This window comes from Oncorhynchus mykiss, chromosome 10 (genome assembly GCF_013265735.2).
Source record: "Oncorhynchus mykiss isolate Arlee chromosome 10, USDA_OmykA_1.1, whole genome shotgun sequence".
NCBI classification, from domain to species: Eukaryota; Metazoa; Chordata; class Actinopteri; order Salmoniformes; family Salmonidae; genus Oncorhynchus; species Oncorhynchus mykiss.
In genome coordinates this window covers 42569249-42588632 of record NC_048574.1, presented here as the reverse complement: position 1 = coordinate 42588632, position 19384 = coordinate 42569249, and the positions used below count along the sequence as shown (strand labels likewise).

Genomic DNA, 19384 nt, shown 5'->3' with positions numbered 1-19384 from the left:
CGAGCCATTTTTTGTGGAATAGTTTAATTTCAATAACTTTTTACTTTCTTAATCATTGTATCGTGATTAATAATACAAAATCAGAATTAAAATGAGAAAGCTAAGTTCAAATTCCACTAATGCGAGAGCACCAGCCTCTGCCATGTGGACACATTGATTTACCAAGAGCCATTGGCAGCTAAAGAAGTAGGCTAGGCCAATGTATCAGTAGGCCTATAACCTCCATTGTCAACTGAGTCAAAATACATAAAGCCAACAAATAAACAGAAAACATCGTGATGAAAATACAGGTTCTTTAAATCACAATCTCTATTCCTCCTGTCTGGCTCCCTTTCTATCTGTCTTAACGTTTGCTATCGCTAGTGAAGTGCAATATTGTATGAAATCAATCAAATGAGTGTGAGTCCGGCCCAATTACTGTGCAGAAAACATTAAAGAAACACCTTCCTAATATTGAGTTGGACCCCCCCCCCCCCCCCCCACTTTGGCCCAATTACTGTGTACAAAACAAAAAACACCGTCCTAATAAATAATAAGTTGACTGCATGCCCTTTGGGTGGTGGACTATTCTTGATACATAGAGGAAACTGTTAAGTGTGAAAAAACTAGTGTGCCTAGCACCAACTACCATACCCCGTTCAAAGGCACTTGAATCTTTTGTCTTACTCATTCACGCTCTGACTGGCACACAGACATAATCCATGTCTCAATTGTCTCAAGGCTTAAAAATCCTTCTTTAACCTGTCTCCTCCCTGTCATCTACACTGATTTAAAGTGGATTTAACAAGTGATATCAATAAGGGATCATAGCTTTCCCTTGGATTCACCTGGACAATCTGTCGTGGAAAGAGCAGGTGCTCTTACTGTTTTGTACACTCAGTGAACACTACCGGTAAAAAGTTTTAGAACACAAGGGTTTTACTTTATTTTTACTATTTTCTACATTGTAGAATAATAGTGAATACATCAAAACTATGAAATAACACACATGGAATCATGTAGTAACCAAAAAAGTGTTGCAAATAAAACATGTTCTATTTGAGATTCTTCAAATAGCCACCCTTTGCCTCATGACAGCTTTGCACACTCTTGGCATTCTCTCAACCAGCTTCATAAGGCAGTCACCTGGAATGCATTTCAATTAACAGGTGTGCCTTCTTAAAAGTTAATTTAACTGGAATTTATTTCCTTCTTAATGCATTTGAGCCAATCAGCTGTGTTGTGTCAAGGTAGGGGAGGTATACAGAAGATAGCCCTATTTGGTAAAAGACCAAGTCCATATTATGGCAAGAACAGCTCAATTAAAGAGAAACGACAGTCCATCAATACTTTAAGACATGAAGGTCAGTCAATCCAGAACATTTCAAGAACTTTGAAAGTTTCTTCAAGTGCAGTCGCAAAAACCATCAAGAGCTATGATGAAACTGGCTCTCATGAGGACCGCCACAGGAATGGAAGACCCAGAGTAACCTCTGCTGCAGAGGATAAGTTCATTCGAGTTACCAGCCTCAGAAATTGCAGCCCAAATAAAAACTTCACGGAGTTCAAGTACCATTTCAAAATATACTCAAGACACATTATCTTCACACATATATTAGATGCATTGCATTTCACTGACAGCTTCAAATTGTTGGCTTCCCAACTAGGCATATAGGCTTGAAACATTCCACCGCTTTAAAAGAAGCGGTGGAAATCATGCTGTCTGGAAAAGTACTTTGAATTATTATTTATTTCTGTATAGAGTAATTAAGCCTACAGTGCCTTGCGAAAGTATTCGGCCCCCTTGAACTTTGCGACCTTTTGCTACATTTCAGGCTTCAAACATAAAGATATAAAACTGTATTTTTTTGTGAAGAATCAACAACAAGTGGGACACAATCATGAAGTGGAACGACATTTCTTGGATATTTCAAACTTTTTTAACAAATCAAAAACTGAAAAATTGGGCGTGCAAAATTATTCAGCCCCCTTAAGTTAATACTTTGTAGCGCCACCTTTTGCTGCGATTACAGCTGTAAGTCGCTTGGTGTATGTCTCTATCAGTTTTGCACATCGAGAGACTGACATTTTTTCCCATTCCTCCTTGCAAAACAGCTCGAGCTCAGTGAGGTTGGATGGAGAGCATTTGTGAACAGCAGTGTTCAGTTCTTTCCACAGATTCTCGATTGGATTCAGGTCTGGACTTGGCCATTCTAACACCTGGATATGTTTATTTTTGAACCATTCCATTGTAGATTTTGCTTTATGTTTTGGATCATTGTCTTGTTGGAAGACAAATCTCCGTCCCAGTCTCAGGTCTTTTGCAGACTCCATCAGGTTTTCTTCCAGAATGGTCCTGTATTTGGCTCCATCCATCTTCCCATCAATTTTAACCATCTTCCCTCTCCCTGCTGAAGAAAAGCAGGCCCAAACCATGATGCTGCCACCAGCATGTTTGACAGTGGGGATGGTGTGTTCAGTGTGATGAGCTGTGTTGCTTTTACGCCAAACATAACGTTTTGCATTGTTGCCAAAAAGTTCAATTTTGGTTTCATCTGACCAGAGCACCTTCTTCCACATGTTTGGTGTGTCTCCCAGGTGGCTTGTGGCAAACATTAAACGACACTTTTTGTGGATATCTTTAAGAAATGGCTTTCTTCATGCCACTCTTCCATAAAGGCCAGATTTGTGCAATATACGACTGATTGTTGTCCTATGGACAGAGTCTCCCACCTCAGCTGTAGATCTCTGCAGTTCATCCAGAGTGATCATGGGCCTCTTGGCTGCATCTCTGATCAGTCTTCTCCTTGTATGAGCTGAAAGTTTAGAGGGACGGCCAGGTCTTGGTAGATTTGCAGTGGTCTGATACTCCTTCCATTTCAATATTATCGCTTGCACAGTGCTCCTTGGGAAGTTTAAAGCTTGGGAAATCTTTTTGTATCCAAATCCGGCTTTAAACTTCTTCACAACAGTATCTCGGACCTTGTTCTTCATGATGCTCTGTGCTTTTAACGGACCTCTGAGACTATCACAGTGCAGGTGCATTTATACGGAGACTTGATTACACACAGGTGGATTGTATTTATCATCATTAGTCATTTAGGTCAACATTGGATCATTCAGAGATCCTCACTGAACTTCTGGAGAGAGTTTGCTGCACTGAAAGTAAAGGGGCTGAATAATTTTGCACGCCCAATTTTTCAGTTTTTGATTTGTTAAAAAAGTTTGAAATATCCAATAAATGTCGTTCCACTTCATGATTGTGTCCCACTTGTTGTTGATTCTTCACAAAAAAATACAGTTTTATATCTTTATGTTTGAAGCCTGAAATGTGGCAAAAGGTCGCAAAGTTCAAGGGGGCCGAATACTTTCGCAAGTCACTGTATATCATTTTGGCAAATTTATTTCACTTTGCTTTAGGCTGCAGTGATACTGTTACCGAATTTTGTCCTATGCTTAGGCTACTTATCACATTAGAAATTGTATTTCAATGTTAGCCTGCAACTACTTAATTATAAAGAGGATTTTCCCCCCTGCACTCAGCACCCTCTACTCAAAACATCTTCCTGCACTCAGCACCCTCTACTCAAAACATCTTCCTGCACTCAGCACCCTCTACTCAAAACATCTTCCTGCACTCAGCACCTTCTACTCAAAACATCTTCCTGCACTCAGCATCCTCTACTCAAAACATCTTCCTTGCACTCAGCACCTTCTACTCAAAACATCTTCCTGCACTCAGCACCCTCTACTCAAAACATCTTCCTTGCACTCAGCACCTTCTACTCAAAACATCTTCCTGCACTCAGCATCCTCTACTCAAAACATCTTCCTGCACTCAGCACCCTCTACTCAAAACATCTTCCTGCACTCAGCACCCTCTACTCAAAACATCTTCCTGCACTCAGCACCCTCTACTCAAAACATCTTCCTGCACTCAGCACCCTCTACTCAAAACATCTTCCTGCACTCAGCACCCTCTACTCAAAACATCTTCCTGCAGCTATGGCTTTACCCTTTTCTTTTCAGGACAACCAGGGCTACAAGTAGAACACAAAACATTTTGACATAAACAGTTGCATTCATAAGTTTTATTGACAGATAAAATTAAAATTCAAATAAAATAATGTACAAAAATAAAGTTTAAAAAAATAAAGCAAAAACCTGATAAAGTAAATGTATATGAATGCTGTAAGTACAGAAATGATTTGCCCACTGGGACATGAATATCCAACCAGTCAGTGAGAACTGTGTGGAGTTTGGAGTTCGTGACAGCAACTATGTGAGCTTGTTACATGTGCATGTTCGCCAGAGTTTGTAGCTCAAACCATTCGGTCTCCTTCGGATTCCGCCCTTGTCTCCCAAACGCAGCTCTACCCTCATTAATCACAGACTAATGGTATCTATGGATGCGGAAGGGATAAACACATCCAATTGTTCAACCCAGAAGTCTGTAGCTCAACCATACAATGTTTAAAAGGAGTTATAAGTCCAAAACGCACCGGCAATAAGGTGGGACTCATTGGGTTAAGCGTAATTCAAAAATATTTAACACGTTAGTAAACAGGTATGACTAAAATTGTGAGATAGTCATTCAGTGCTTGACAAATTGTGAGCCTATTAAGCTTGGTTGAATAACGGGTTATAAATTTACTTAAAATGGTCATAAGACAACCTCTTATTTCATCATGGAACCTTGCAAGGGTTTCACGGTTGAGGAACATTCTCACTCTTGGATGGGATGCATTGGTGCACTTATATATTTATCCCAGGAAATAAGGTATCACGCCACGATCTGCTCATCTTTGCAACATGCTCAAAATAACGATGACGTGCCCACAATTTATGTTGATAGTGCATAGTGACAGTGTGCAAAATCCAGACATGAGATTGTCATGAAAGAGAGTGTTGTAAAGGAGACACAAATGTCCACAAAGAGAGATGCAATTTGTTTGGCTTTTCGAATACAGAAATTGTGCTGAATGATTTAGCCTATAGGTAGTTAGCTAGCGTTTGCCAGCTATCTAGTCTGGTGTTGGCTAGCTAACTAACAATAGCTAGCTAGCGAACTACTTATGTTAAGCATAATACCCAAGCTAGCTAGCAAACATTAGCTGCTCTTTTTGGTAGGCCTACCAACTAGGCTAGCTAGTTAACTTAGTTAAAGAGGTTGTAGTTCTGAAAGTAGTGCTCATGAGCCAAAAGTGGTCCCCAAAATTGCGTACCACATCACATGTGTGCACCACATCATTGCTCTCTCTCGCTCTGCTGTATGTGCATCTTGCTAGCTGTCACTCAAATGTCGAGGGGCTGAATCTCATTGGCTGGAACTCAAATTGCTAGGGGCTGTCCCATGTGGGGGAAAATGGCGCCACACAGTTTCCAATAAACAGTCACTTTCAAACTAGGGATTTTGTGGCTAATTGAGGTAAAACAGTAATTCTGCTCATAGATTACGCATGTATGAACTAAGTTCCGGAGCATGTCTTTAACATACAGAATATACTTTCTATGCCTTGACCGCTAACATTAGCTAGCTAGCTAGGTTAGCTAACTGGGCTCAATGGTCTTATCTTCCCTGAACCTTGTTCTCAGGGTATCTTTACGCAAGGGTGTTACATAAGACACACCCAGCATGTTAACATTAGCTAGCTAGCTAGCTACTTGTGTCAACACTAGTATTAAGAGTTGTTAATTTTCAATGTAAACACTAGCTAGCTTGTTAGTGTTAGCAAGCCCCATTATTAGTATAACGCTAGCTGGATAACACAACTGGAATAACTGCAGGCTATATGCCTAAACCCTAAATTATAGAAATCATAATAATGTCAAAATAAAGGAAAACCCTTGAATGAGAAGGTGTGTCCAAACGTTTGAAAGGTAGTGTGTGTATATATATATATATATATATATATATATATATATATATATATATGGGGAGAAGGTTGTGTAGATCAGTATGAAACAAATCACATTAATTTAGGTTGAACCCCTGTGTGTCAGCTATGTCTGTGTACAGTATATCAGTCTCTCTGTTTGCAGCTCAGTAATGACTGTCTCTGCCTGTCAGTCAGTTTCTCATTAAGTCAGTCAGACTTAAATATCAATGTGTTTGTCTCTCCCTCCTGCTGTTAGGCTGCATATTTTCATGATTAACTTAAGTATTAGAGTGGAGTGCCACTGTGTAAGTAACCCATGCTGATACATACAGTTGAAGTCGGAAGTTTACATACACTTAGGTTGGAGTCATTAAAGGTGCAGTCAACTTAGTGTATGTACACTTCTGACCCACTGGAATTGTGATACAGTGAATTATAAGTGCAATAATCTGTCTGTAAACAATTGTTGGAAAAATGACTTGTGTCATGCACAAAGTAGATGTCCTAACCGACTTGTCAAAACTATAGTTTGTTCACAAGAAATTTGTGGAGTGGTTGAAAAACAAGTTTTAAACAGCTTGGAAAATTCCAGAAAATGATGTCATGGCCTTAGAAGCTACTGATATGGTAATTTACATCCTTTTTAGTCAATCGGAGGTGTACCTGTTGATGTATTTCAAGGCCCACGTTCAAACTCAGTGCCTCTTTGCTTGACATCATTGGAAAGTCAAAAGAAATTAGCCAAGACCTCAGAAAATAAATTGTAGACCTCCACAAGTCTGGTTCATCCTTGGGAGCAATTTCCAAATGCCTGACTCAGTTACCCCAGCTCTGCCAGGAGGAATGGGCCAAAATTCACCCAAATTATTGTGGGAAGCTTGTGGAAGGCTACCTGAAACATTTGACACAAATTAAACAATTTAAAGGCAATGCTACCAAATACTAATTGAGTGTATGTAAACTTCTGACCCACTGGGAATGTGATGAAAGAAATAAAAGCTGAAATAAATCATTCTCTCTACTATTATTCTGACATTTCACATTCTTAAAGACAGGGAATCTTTACCAGGATTAAATGTCAGGAATTGTGAAAAACTGAGTTTAAATGTATTTGGCTAAGGTGTATGTACACTTCTAACTTCAACTGTAGGTATGTATGTCTGTATCTGCAGGAAGATGTCTGTTCTGACTGTCCAGGGGGGCCATTTTGTGACAATGATTGCATAACACCTTAGAGGCGTAAAACAAATTGTTTCTCCACCTCTCTAAAATGTATGTTTCTCTCCATTGCCTTGGAGTTGGTATTCATCTTGGCTATGTCATTATGTTACTCAACTCAACCCTCTCATTTGCATAGTATTTTCAAGCCGGCCCTGGTTCCGTCTTTTGGTCTTGTTAAAACTGATCCTTTCTGTATTTCCTGTTGCATCATGTGAATGATCCTTTTCATGGAGAAATAACTTAATCTGTCATCCAGACATTCATGGTGGCAGATAACCTACAGGTAGTCTACTACTACTATGAAAACAACAGTAGTAATCCAATGACCAGAGCAGCACATTGGCCCCTCAGATGATTCCCACTGGGCACACACTGGTTGAATCAATGTTGTTTCCACGTCATTTCAATGAAATTACATTGAACCAACGTGATATAGTCATTGAATTGACGTCTGTTCCCAGTGGCGGGCAGATAGGCATAGTGTGAATGCTGCTTGAGTCAAGGCATACTGTATATATCCGTCATTGGCCCAGTCTGCTGTTAATCTCCACTGCCACAATGCCCTCTCAATCAAACTACATTTGAATTTATCTCAGTTTAAACAGATCTGAACTGATCTGAACTTTATTTGTAAACGCACTTTTTCTACATTTATACTCAAAGCACCAACCTAATTCCAGTTGTAACACTTTTGTTTTCCGTTAATCAAAACGAAAGGCCCTCATTCAGGTTTTGCAGCTTTTGTGTGAGCTTTCCGTTAAGTAGCTTGCACACCTGCAGTTATTCCAGACATTTATACCTGCAGTTATTCCAGACATATATACCTGCAGTTATTCCAGACATATATACCTGCAGTTATTCCAGACATATTGTATTGTGCTTCATGACTAAGTCAAATTCGTCTCCTGTCATCCCAGCTAACAATTCCAGGGAGAGAGAATGTATTTGTAATGTAACCCGTAACCCGTAATGTTCCCCAGATGTTTGAGTGTCCAGTTTTCTATTAGTTAGGATGTATGGAAGCAAAAACCTCAACCATGTTTGGTGGGACGTTGATGGAAAATTCTTCTAACCCTCAGAAAACTGGAAACATGAATGTTCTTTGCAATGTTCTCACGAAACGTGTCTAGAACATGATCTTATATTCTGAGAACATTGCAAGCGACATGGCAACCACGTTGATGGAATATTCTCCTAAAGTCATGTTCTCAAATTGTTCAGAGAACTTTAAACAACAACATTGTTCTGTGGGAATTTCAGGACTTCAGCATAACGTTTCCTACAGGCTTCTTCATGGTTCCATTAAAAGTCATGTTCTCAAATTGTTCAGAGAACTTTAAGAAACAACGTTCTTAAGTAGAACCACATGGGAACGTGTGTGGAGTGTTCTGTGTAAGTACTGACATTTTCTTAGCACAATCCACACAAGTTCCCATGTGGTTCAATTTATTGTCATATTTTTACTAAATCCTGGGAACGTTCTCAGAACGTTCAGAGAATGTATGGTTCTCTTTTATGTCAGTTCATAGCAATATTCGGGGAGTGTTCTACAAAATAGAAGTGCGCACATAAACATCAATAAGCTTTAAATTCCATTCTCAGATGGTGAAGAAAACTTAACGAGCGTTCCGAGAATGTTCTAAGAATGCTATTTAAAAACATATGTGTTCCGTTCTCAGCATCAACTAATCCTGGTGCCACAGTGTACTAATTCAATTGATAGAGACCAGAACATCATAGGTTTGAATCTCACTGATGCTGTGTCACAATAAAAAAGAAATGTGTTCACATGATTAATGCCTAAGGAAATGCATTTCCATGTGTCCTATCTGTGCTTGGTTTTCAAAAAAGTGAACCCAAAATAAGCTAGCAGTGTTATTTAAAGTGTTATTGAAACATTCAGTGAAGGTTTTAACCTCCACATAACCCATAATTGAATTTCTCTGAGTGCTAATAAAAACCTCCCAGTAACCTTTCAAGTAACAAGAGTAAAACATTCTCAGAACCTCCATTCAACCTAAAAAATAATTGTTCCCAGAACAGTCAAAATGTTCACTTCTGTTCTCAGATTTTTTTTAAAATATAAATTCAGTTTTACCAGTCAGGAAGCTTATGGCTTCGTTCCCACAAGCAATGTGAAACCAAAAACACACGTTCCCACAACTTCCAAGGAACCGAATGTGCTAGCTTGGTATAGATCCAAAAATGTTTCTTTATAATAAAATCTATAAATAATTGATAATAGTGTAAAAAGGGTGCAGTTATTTTGTGGAAGATTTGGTCATATCTCTACAGGGTTACAGCTGGACTGTGAATGAGTAAACAAGGAAGCCACAATTGTGTCACGCTGCTATACATTCCTGGCAACATTTTTATGAGTTTACTTCTGTACACTGTAAAAAAAAAACTCTGAGGGGTGCGAACTAAATAGGATTTAGCAACTAGTTACTCACAGAACAAGTTTATTTTAACAAGACTCGCAATTTAAAATGCTATGTTGGCTTAAGATACATGAGTTTAATAAACATATTGCCCATTGTGCCTTTCAGCAACTACTTTATTTTATTCAATTTACTTGTTAAGGAACATTTACAATTCAAAACATAGATATCAGTTGAAATATGATGCTTTTAACCAAAGAGCAAGAATGGGGATTAAGTTCTCATTATTAGTGATATTTTTGCACCTGTTTATCTGGTTGGATAGATTTGACAGAACCCTCCATCTGGTCCATGATTGGACCATGACTGAAGTTAGAAAGGAAGTGGATTCTATTAGTAGAACAGTAATTCACTTGTATTTTGTATTTATTTTTTATCAGTCATCTGTCTATCACTTGCTATTTCCCAACTTGTCTCATTGACTCAGAAAAAGTGTTGGTCAAATGTGAATTACATGCAACACAAATGTTAGGTGAAGTTCAAAAAGAAGTGGAACTCACCTTGAATGATTTACAGCGCAGCCAATAATTAGGCTTGAACTTGACGCTGAAAAAACATTTTAAAAAGCCAAACCAACCCACAAGATGCCAGGTATGTCCTGCTAGAGCTCAGAGAACAATACAAAGTTGACATTTAGAGCCTGAGGAAGCATACTGCTGAGGCATGTTGAGGCAATATCATGTGAACATACAACTCAATATCAGCACAACAATTAAAACAATACTTATTTTGAAAAAATATTGAAGGCGTCCTGATGCTGCTACTCTATTTAGCTTTAATGTTACTTTTAGGTGGTTTAGGCTTGTTAACAGCATTCCAACCCCATCCATTTTTGTTCCCTCAACCATGCTGATGCTATGTAAACAAAAACAAACACGAGTAAAAAGCCAACAATATGCATCATATGTAAAGTCTGTTGTATGTCGCTACTTCTGTGTTATTACAAGACATATTTTCCCCCACAAGAAAAGGACTATTAAGAGTGTTGTCTTCTGTGTCATTGTGTCTGCAGGCAGGTCTGATCACCATGCAGCAAATATCATAGTCCATCAGCAGGTGGCAGCACCTTCTCTGAAGGGCTGGAATACTGGCCTCTTCGACTGCTGTCTGGACATTCCTTCCTGTGAGTATCCATTGGAAATCATATCCCATCAGCCCCCCTGAGTATCCTTCACAAAGCCACCACTGCAACACTGATGAATAACAGACACGATCAGGCTATGACTGTTTTTACTCCTTGTAGTAAGAGTTACAAAACTATTTGTGTCTCAAAAGAGTGGTATTGTTGTTGCTCTCTCTGTTGATGAGGTGTGTCTGACTGTTTGTGTAGGTTGCTATGGTTTCTGGTGTTGTCCTTGCTTTGCCTACTCCACCTTAGAGAGTTTAGATAGACTACCTGTCTGCCTTTACTGGAGCTCATGGGCCCTGCTTGGTTGGTTGCTTTTCAGGTGCACATCTGTGTGCCACCCGCAAGTCTGTCCTAGCTAGAAAAACCTCAACAACACAGCAATCAAAATCAACATACAGAATGTAATCATTCATTTGTAAGAATGATATAAAACATTGAAAGTTTATTTACAATTCATTCCAACCTTCCAAATATATATTCTACACCATAAAATACTGTACTTGTACTACTGTTAAACATTGCATGATTTTTTTTGCTATTAAAAATAAATACACTTTTCTGTAAATTATTTCCATTTCCCATGACTACGATACTGTTTCTATTCAGGTGAAAGAAATGTCTGAGCGTGTGCTGAAAGCCCTGGTCCTGCCCATCTTTGTCTGGCTCCTCCTATCGTTGTTGCTCCTCCTTCTCACACCAGCCCCTAGTTGCCATGGCAGCAGGATCCTGGTGTTCCCTATGGATGGTAGCCACTGGGTCAACATGGAGGTGCTGGTGAAGGAACTCAATGGGCGGGGCCAACAGATGACCGTCATACGACAGGCTGACAGCTGGTTTTGTCAGGGAGACCTCACCCCACTACACCTCAGTCACGGTGAAGCCGGAGGATACAGAGTTCGACCTTTTTGAGCAGGCTGTGCGTAATGTCCTGGAGGGACACAGGCCTGATCCAGATCAGAGAGCTGCTGACAGCGCCACCATAACCATGCTCTCCGGGCCCTGATGGCACAGCTCAAGGACTCAAGCTTTGACCTCATGCTCACAGACCTTGGCATGCATGCTGGTTTCATCTTAGCGAATTTCTTCAACCATGCTCTACAATGTGTACTGAATGAGCTTTGGAGAGGACCATTTCTACAAAGCCTCCTCTCCTATCTCGTATGTGCCTGTACCAGGCTCTGGGCTCACTGACAACATGGGTCTCCTCCAGAGATCACAGAACCTCCTACATTACATCATCAACCTCCTCCTGCTGTTCCAACCCATTTACAGTGACATACTGGATCAATATTCCCCCGAGGGAGTGACCTGCTGCCCATGCAGCAGTCAGGTGATGTGTGGCTGATGAGGGTGAACTTGTGTTTGAGTTTCTGTGGCCCAGTATGCCTAATGTGGTCTACATAAGGGGGTTCATGCAGAGCTCTGGGGAGCAGGGTGTAGTTGGGTTGTCCCTGGGAACCCTCATCTCTGCTCCAGCCTAAGGAGGTGACTGAGGCTGTCGCTGCCGCCTTCGCCCAACTGCCACAGGAGGTGGTGGGGAGGTTCATTGGAGAAAAACTGTCCTCTCTAGGGAACAACACCCTGCTGCTGGATGGCTCCTCCAGAATGACCTTCTGGGCCACCCAAATACCCGTGCATTTGTGGCCCATGGAGGCACCAACAGTGTCTATGAGGCCATTTACCAAGGTGTCCCTGTGCTGGGCCTGCCTCTGCGGTTTGACCAGCAGGACAACCTGGTGCATTTGCAAAGCCAGCAGGGAGGCCCGGTTGCTGGATGCAGCCATGCTCACTGAATGGGAGTTCCTGGAGGCGCTGCAAGACATCCTGAAGAACCCCTCTTACCAGCGCAGCATGGAGAGACTCTGCACCCTAAACCGGGACCAGCTTCTCCACGCCCTGGAGCGTGATGCCTTCTGGGTGGAGTATGTGATCAGGAACGAAGGAGATGCCCACCTGCGTATTGAGGCCTACAGCATGCCCTGGTATGTATGTGCTGGCTCTACTACTGACCACCCCACTGGGCTCTGTAGGGCTCTGTTCTCCTTTTTCAAAGTGCTACTCAAACGAAGGTCCAAGAAGTCAATGCCCCAACCAGAGAACACAAAGATAGAGGACAAACCTAAAACAAAGGGGAAAAAAAGTAGAAAACACACAACTAGATGAAAAGAAGAGAAAATGTCACATGCAGATAGGAAAAAACTGAGAAAACCCAGATAGTGAAGAGCAAAACACAGGAAACTGGGAGACCTGGTCCTAAGATACAGATGTTTTGATGTAGATTTTTAAAAAAGTCAAACAAAAGTTGTACTGTATTTCTCACTCACAATTCTCGGTGGATCATAATGCAAAAGGTGCTTCTACATCTGCATTGCTTGCTTTTGGGGGTTTTAGGCTGGGTTTCTGTATAAGCACTTTGTGACATCTGCTGATGTAAAAAGGGCTTTAGACATTGATTTGATTTTGATAAACAATACTGGTACATAATACAGGTTGCATAGTGCATTGTCCCATACATTTGATTGCTGTCACTTTCAGTTGTTTGCTGAAAGAAAGCTTATCTCACCAGAGACAAAATACCTGTCTAAAAAGTACAGAGCAGCATGGAACGTGCTGGAAATAAGATTGTTTAGTGTTGTTTTGTCCATGTTCTAAGACAAATCTAAAAGCAAAATGATATGTTGAAACTGATTCATTTGTTTTTGAGTGCATGAATATAAAACAAATCATAATGGGATTTATGTATTTTAAGTCAATTCATGATGGCTTAACAATGCATCTAATAATATCTGAAGTGATTGTTTACAATTTCAACAGTGGCGGTCAGTGCCGTTTATGATGAGGGAGGACAACATTTTTCTCATGAGCATTGCCTTATTTCTATTACAGCTTATTAGATGACTGTCATTCACATTCTATTCACCCACCTCAATGTGACATCGATAGGTTTAGGCTACTACGTGATACTCTAATTTCCCCTGCACCCATCATGAGGTTGTTACAACCTAGCCGATAAATGAGAGTTTACAATGTCGTTGCACACAGGTCGAGAGAGCATTTTGAGGTTACAGACAGTGACACGTGGAAAGACAGTGACACATTCAATACTGCCTCTTCTAGCTGTATGTTCATCTGTGTTTTGTTCCGTTTGCTTCCGTTTAAGAAATGTTTTCAACAGAATTGGTGGAATAAATACACCCCTGATCAGGCATAAACAGAGTTCACTTTCATAGCAGCCACTTTGCATTCCTTCTCACATCTATGCTCTCTCCTGCTCTCACATTTTCCCTTTGTTTGTGGACTTCAATGCACAGCACATCAGCTCTATGTAACCAGGTGAAAAACCTTTCCAAGCCAAACCATATCATAACAACTACACACAGCCTACATCGTTGTCACCATACTAGCTAAAGTAACGTCCTAGTCAACATAGCTAATAGAACTAATGCGTTAGTAGATCCGCTGCAATCATGCAGTTACGTTACAGTTACTAAGCAATTTAGCGGTTTTTTATTTATTTCACCTTTATTTAACCAGGTAGGCTAGTTGAGAACAAGTTCTCATTTGCAACTGCGACCTGGCCAAGATAAGGCATAGCAGTGTGAACAGACAACACAGAGTTACACATGGAGTAAACAATTAACAAGTCAATAACACAGTAGAAAAAAGGGGAGTCTATATATACATTGTGTGCAAAAGGCATGAGAAGGTAGGCAAATAATTACAATTATGCAGATTAACACTGGAGTGATAAATGATCAGATGGTTATGTACAGGTAGAGATATTGGTGTGCAAAAGAGCATAAAAATAAAAATAAATAAAAACAGTATGGGGATGAGGTAGGTGAAAATGGGTGGGCTATTTACCAATAGACTATGTACAGCTGCAGCGATCGGTTAGCTGCTCAGATAGCAGATGTTTTAAGTTGGTGAGGGAGATAAAAGTCTCCAACTTCAGCGATTTTTGCAATTCGTTCCAGTCACAGGCAGCAGAGAACTGGAACGAAAGGCGGCCAAATGAGGTGTTGGCTTTAGGGATGATCAGTGAGATACACCTGCTGGAGCGCGTGCTACGGATGGGTGTTGCCATCGTAACCAGTGAACTGAGATAAGGCGGAGCTTTACCTAGCATGGACTTGTAGATGACCTGGAGCCAGTGGGTCTGGCGACGAATATGTAGCGAGGGCCAGCCGACTAGGTTAAACTGGCAGACCCCTGTGGCAATAAATTCATAAAACTAAAAGCTTACCTTGACTTGGAAGAGTACCCATGTTGTGTTGGATAGTCATAGCTAGCTAGCTAACTTAGCATCCCTCTGTTTTAACATGGTGTTTTGTGTAGATTAAACTAGCTAGCTGCATTTGTTAGCTAAGTGAAACTGAAAGTGAAAAAAATAATAACTCTCTCGCTTCTCCTTCATTTTTTAAGAAATTCATTTGTTCTAAACTATTATTGTCTTTCTCTCTTTGAGTCATCTACTCACCACATTTATTCACTGCAGTGCTAGCTAGCTGTAGCTTATGCTTTCAGTGCTAGATTCATTCTCTGATACTTTGATTGGGTGGACAACATGTCAGTTCATGCTGCAAGAGGTCTGATGGGTTGGAGGATGTCCTCTGGAAGTTGTCATAATTACTGTGTGAGTCTATGGAAGGGGGTGAGAACCAAGAGCCTTCTTTTTTATTTTATTTTACCTTTATTTAACCAGGCAAGTCAGTTAAGAACAAATTCTTATTTTCAATGACGGCCTGGGAACAGTTCTGCCTGTTCAGGGGCAGAACGACAGATTTGTACCTTGTCAGCTCGGGGGTTTGAACTCACAACCTTCCGGTTACTAGTCCAACGCTCTAACCACTAGGCTACCCTGCCGCCCCATAGGTTTTGCATTGAAGTCTATGTACCAAGAGGAGGACGGAAGCTAGCTGTCCTCCGGGTACACCATGGTGCTACCCTACGAAGTGCTGTTGAGGCTACTGTAGACCGTTCTTGCAAAACAGTGTGTTTCAATCAACTATTTGGTGACATGTGAATATATTTAGTATAGTTTTATCTAAAAAGGATAACTTTTAAAATGTTTTACTGGGGATGGTCCTCCCCTTCCTCTGAGGAGGAGCCTCCACTGCTACTGCATGAACGTTGCTGTGTCGTCTTACTGAAAATGAAGTGTACATCGTGGTTCTCATCTCTCAGCTGCCACAACCATCACAGTCAGTTTGGTCTATGATATCTACACCTATTTTGCATTATTCAGCGTGATAGTTGACCATGATCAGTTATGTGGTAACTGGTGTTGCATTCACTTGATTCCTCAGTAAAGTATCTCAATCTTTTCTTTCTCTTTCTCTCTCTCGCGCGCGCACACACGCACGCACACACGCACGCACGCACACACACACACACACACACACACACACACACACACACACACACACACACACACACACACACACACACACACACACACACACAAAAACAGTATGTGTTAATTTTGAAATTAAAGACCAGTCAAAACAACGTGATTGGGGGTTGTCGAGAAAGCATGTTTATTGTTGTAGTACTCCATATTGACCGTTCAACTCTTTGTAGCATCCACAATGGCACTAATTTCCCTCACCTGTTGTCCTTCTGACTCTACAGTACTCACCATCTCTTACTGCATCTCCAAGGCTGAATATTGACTCCAGTATGTGTAGTAAACTGGTATATTTATGTTTACTATTATGGTACTATTAAGTTTCAATCTACAAAAGTATCCCAAGACACAGATAGGGACAACACAGTGACAGGTATACTATATGTCCATAGAGAGCCTTTTTATTCTCTATTTTGGTTAGGTCGGGGTGTGACTAGGGGGGGGGGGGGGGGGTGTTCCTATCTAGGTGTTTTATTTCTATGTTGGCCTGGTATGGTTCTCAATCAGAGGCAGCTGTTTATTGTTGTCTCTGATTGGGGATCATATTTAGGCAACCATTTCCCCACTGTGTTTTGTGGGATCTTGTTTTGAGTTAGTGCATGTTGCACTGCTTATGTTACAGTTCCTTGTTTGTTTCCTTTTTGTTTTGTAAGTTTCACAAAAATAAAGGTGTGGAACTCCGAGCACGCTGCGCCTTGGTCCGTCTCTCCACACAGCAGTGACACTGTATCTCAGAGCACATCAGAGACCTGAGCACTGTCTGTAAATTGAATGTGCTTTGCAAGTACCAATAACAGAAACTACACAACAACAAAAGAAAATAAGCACCTATGAGGCATCATAGGTTTTCTCTTCAACATTTGTTATTCCCTATTTCTTTTTCCGTCGTTTTAGCACCTCCAAAACATTCTTCAAGAAGAGTATGCCCTAGTTGAGGCCAATGATGTCTGTTTGAGGACACACCCTGAAGTCACACCATCCATAATGTGTGCTGGACGGATGGGGAATGGCATCTGCTTTGTTAGTCTATCACTCAGTGGAGAAATGATTGATTGATAGTTACTCAAAGGCATGTATTTCTTATGCATAAATATACAGTGATTACAGTAATTGCGTCCAATGTATAGGTACGATACCAATGCAATGCATTTATTCTCCTTTCGTTTTCCGGTGTGTGTTATACTGTATTTGCAGGGAGACCTCTGCAAGGGATATTTGTGTTATCCTAAAATCACCAGCAGAGGGAGACAGAGTAACACATCAGATGAGATCCCTACACTGAGCTTTCATCTTTTAGAGTCAAACATTAATTGTACCTTTATTTAACTAGGCAAGTCAGTTAAGAACAAATCCTTATTCACAATGACAGCCAAGGAACAGTGGGTTAACTGCATTGTTCAGGGGTAGAAAGACAGATTTTTACCTTGTCAGCTCTGGGATTTGATCTAGCAACCTTTCGGTTACAATGCTCTAACCACTAGGCTACCTACCGCCCCATCTGTTCATACATAGATGGCTAGCTTGGATGAAGTGTTCATACAGCACAGAGAAAAAATACATATGGAAAAAAACACATGCAAATAAAGAGATTGAAGGATGTAGAATGAAGAGATATCACTGTAGCTAACTGAAGATGTACACTGAGAAGGACTGTAGTCACTAATGTAAGTTTCTAATGACTCCTCTTATCTCATTATAAGCTGTCTCTCCCTCAATCCCTCTACCCTCCTCCTCCTCCCCTCCTACCCCCCGGTTGGTCGGAGATGATGGGAATAGCAATGAAGACGCTGCTCTCACAAATTGCTGTTTTCATTAGCTCATTAGTCTTAAGAGAGGGAGAGAAAGTGGGAAGGGACAAGTCCGCAAGTAGGCATACACAAACACAGATAGAGAGAGAGACAGCGGGGGAGAGGGAGAGAGAGAGCGGGGGAGAGAGCGAGGGAGGGAGAGAGAGAGCGAGAGAGATGGTCTTAATAGCAGTTTAAGATAGCAAGGTCCTTAGCCTGTACTCAAGCGATGAGGAATCCTGCAGGTCACGGAAACGTATTACAGCAGCCTACTTAGTGCTAATCAAACTGCCCTAGTTGTTTGAACCATGAAGAGATTAAAACTGAAAACCAATTTGAGTAAGACACCACGATCAAACCCTTCCCTCCAAGCCTGACCATTCATATCGCCACATTGATCTTCCCTGTCACTCTCAAAACCCTTTCACTGACCGACACACACACACGCCCACACACACTCACACAAACACACCTCTTTTATCCTCGCTCAGTATTACACGTCTGTCAACTGTTTCCATAACAGTTAACTTGTTGTTGATTTGTTTCTCACATGAAATCCTCCTGTCTAAATTCCTTTAGGGCCGCTCACTGTCCCAAAACAAGTCATCCTTACTCCTCATTTCTCCTCTCCTCTTCAACTGCCCCCTCTCGCCCCATTTCCATTCCACTCTTCTCAAAGTCCTTGCGTTGAAACAAATTGGGCTCTTCACTTCCCTAATGTGGATGGTGTCTGGTATAACGAGTCTTACGAGAGAGCGGTAAAAATAATTGACTCGAAGTCTACGTTCAGCATGTTCTCTACCATTCTTAAGCTGTGCCTACTGTCGTCCTGATTTCATTTGTTATTATGAGGAAGAGATGTGAAGATTTTTCATTTCATGTTCCATGGTCTAATAATGTGCTCGCTCTCACTCTCCGAGATATTCACAAACATTACTCCACACACAGTGTTAAATGTCATTCTCTATGTCCACCCGACTGTGCAGGTTCAGTGTTTATCACACAGATTGAAAGCCACAACACACTAACACCATTCTCTTTGTGCTTTTCAAACATGTATTTTTATCAAGATCTGTTAGATTGAGTTGAAGCATGAAATAGCTCATATCTGAGCACCTCTCTCTCACACACACCCGCACGCACACACACGCACGCACACACGCATGCACACACACACACACAGACTAGCTGAACAACTCAGATTATATTACTGATTATTCACCAACACCAGATGAATGGTCTACACCCAAATTGGCATCCCTTAGACATAAGACCCTCCCCTCTGCCTTTCTTTCCCCCCCCAGTCGTTTTCCCTTCTCTTTCTAAAACACACCGGTCTTTGTCTGCTCTCTCCGTTATCCATCCTTCTTTTCTCTGGGTCGTCCTCTCCTCCTGCACTGTGTCTCGTCTCCCCCCTCTTTGTCATCGTGTGTCCCGGGGTTATGATTCTTATGATTTATAAGACCCTGCAGTCGCTCTTTTTCTCCCTCCCTCTCTCTCTCGTTCTCTCCGTCTTCCTCTAATCGTTCATACTTGCA

At 41.1% G+C, this 19384-nt stretch overlaps 1 pseudogene; it reads left to right on the top strand.

Annotated features, from left to right (window-relative positions):
* The first annotated feature begins 5324 nt into the window (after nucleotides 1-5324).
* On the top strand, nucleotides 5325-13860 carry LOC110533933 (annotated as a pseudogene).
* The last annotated feature ends 5524 nt before the right edge of the window (nucleotides 13861-19384 follow it).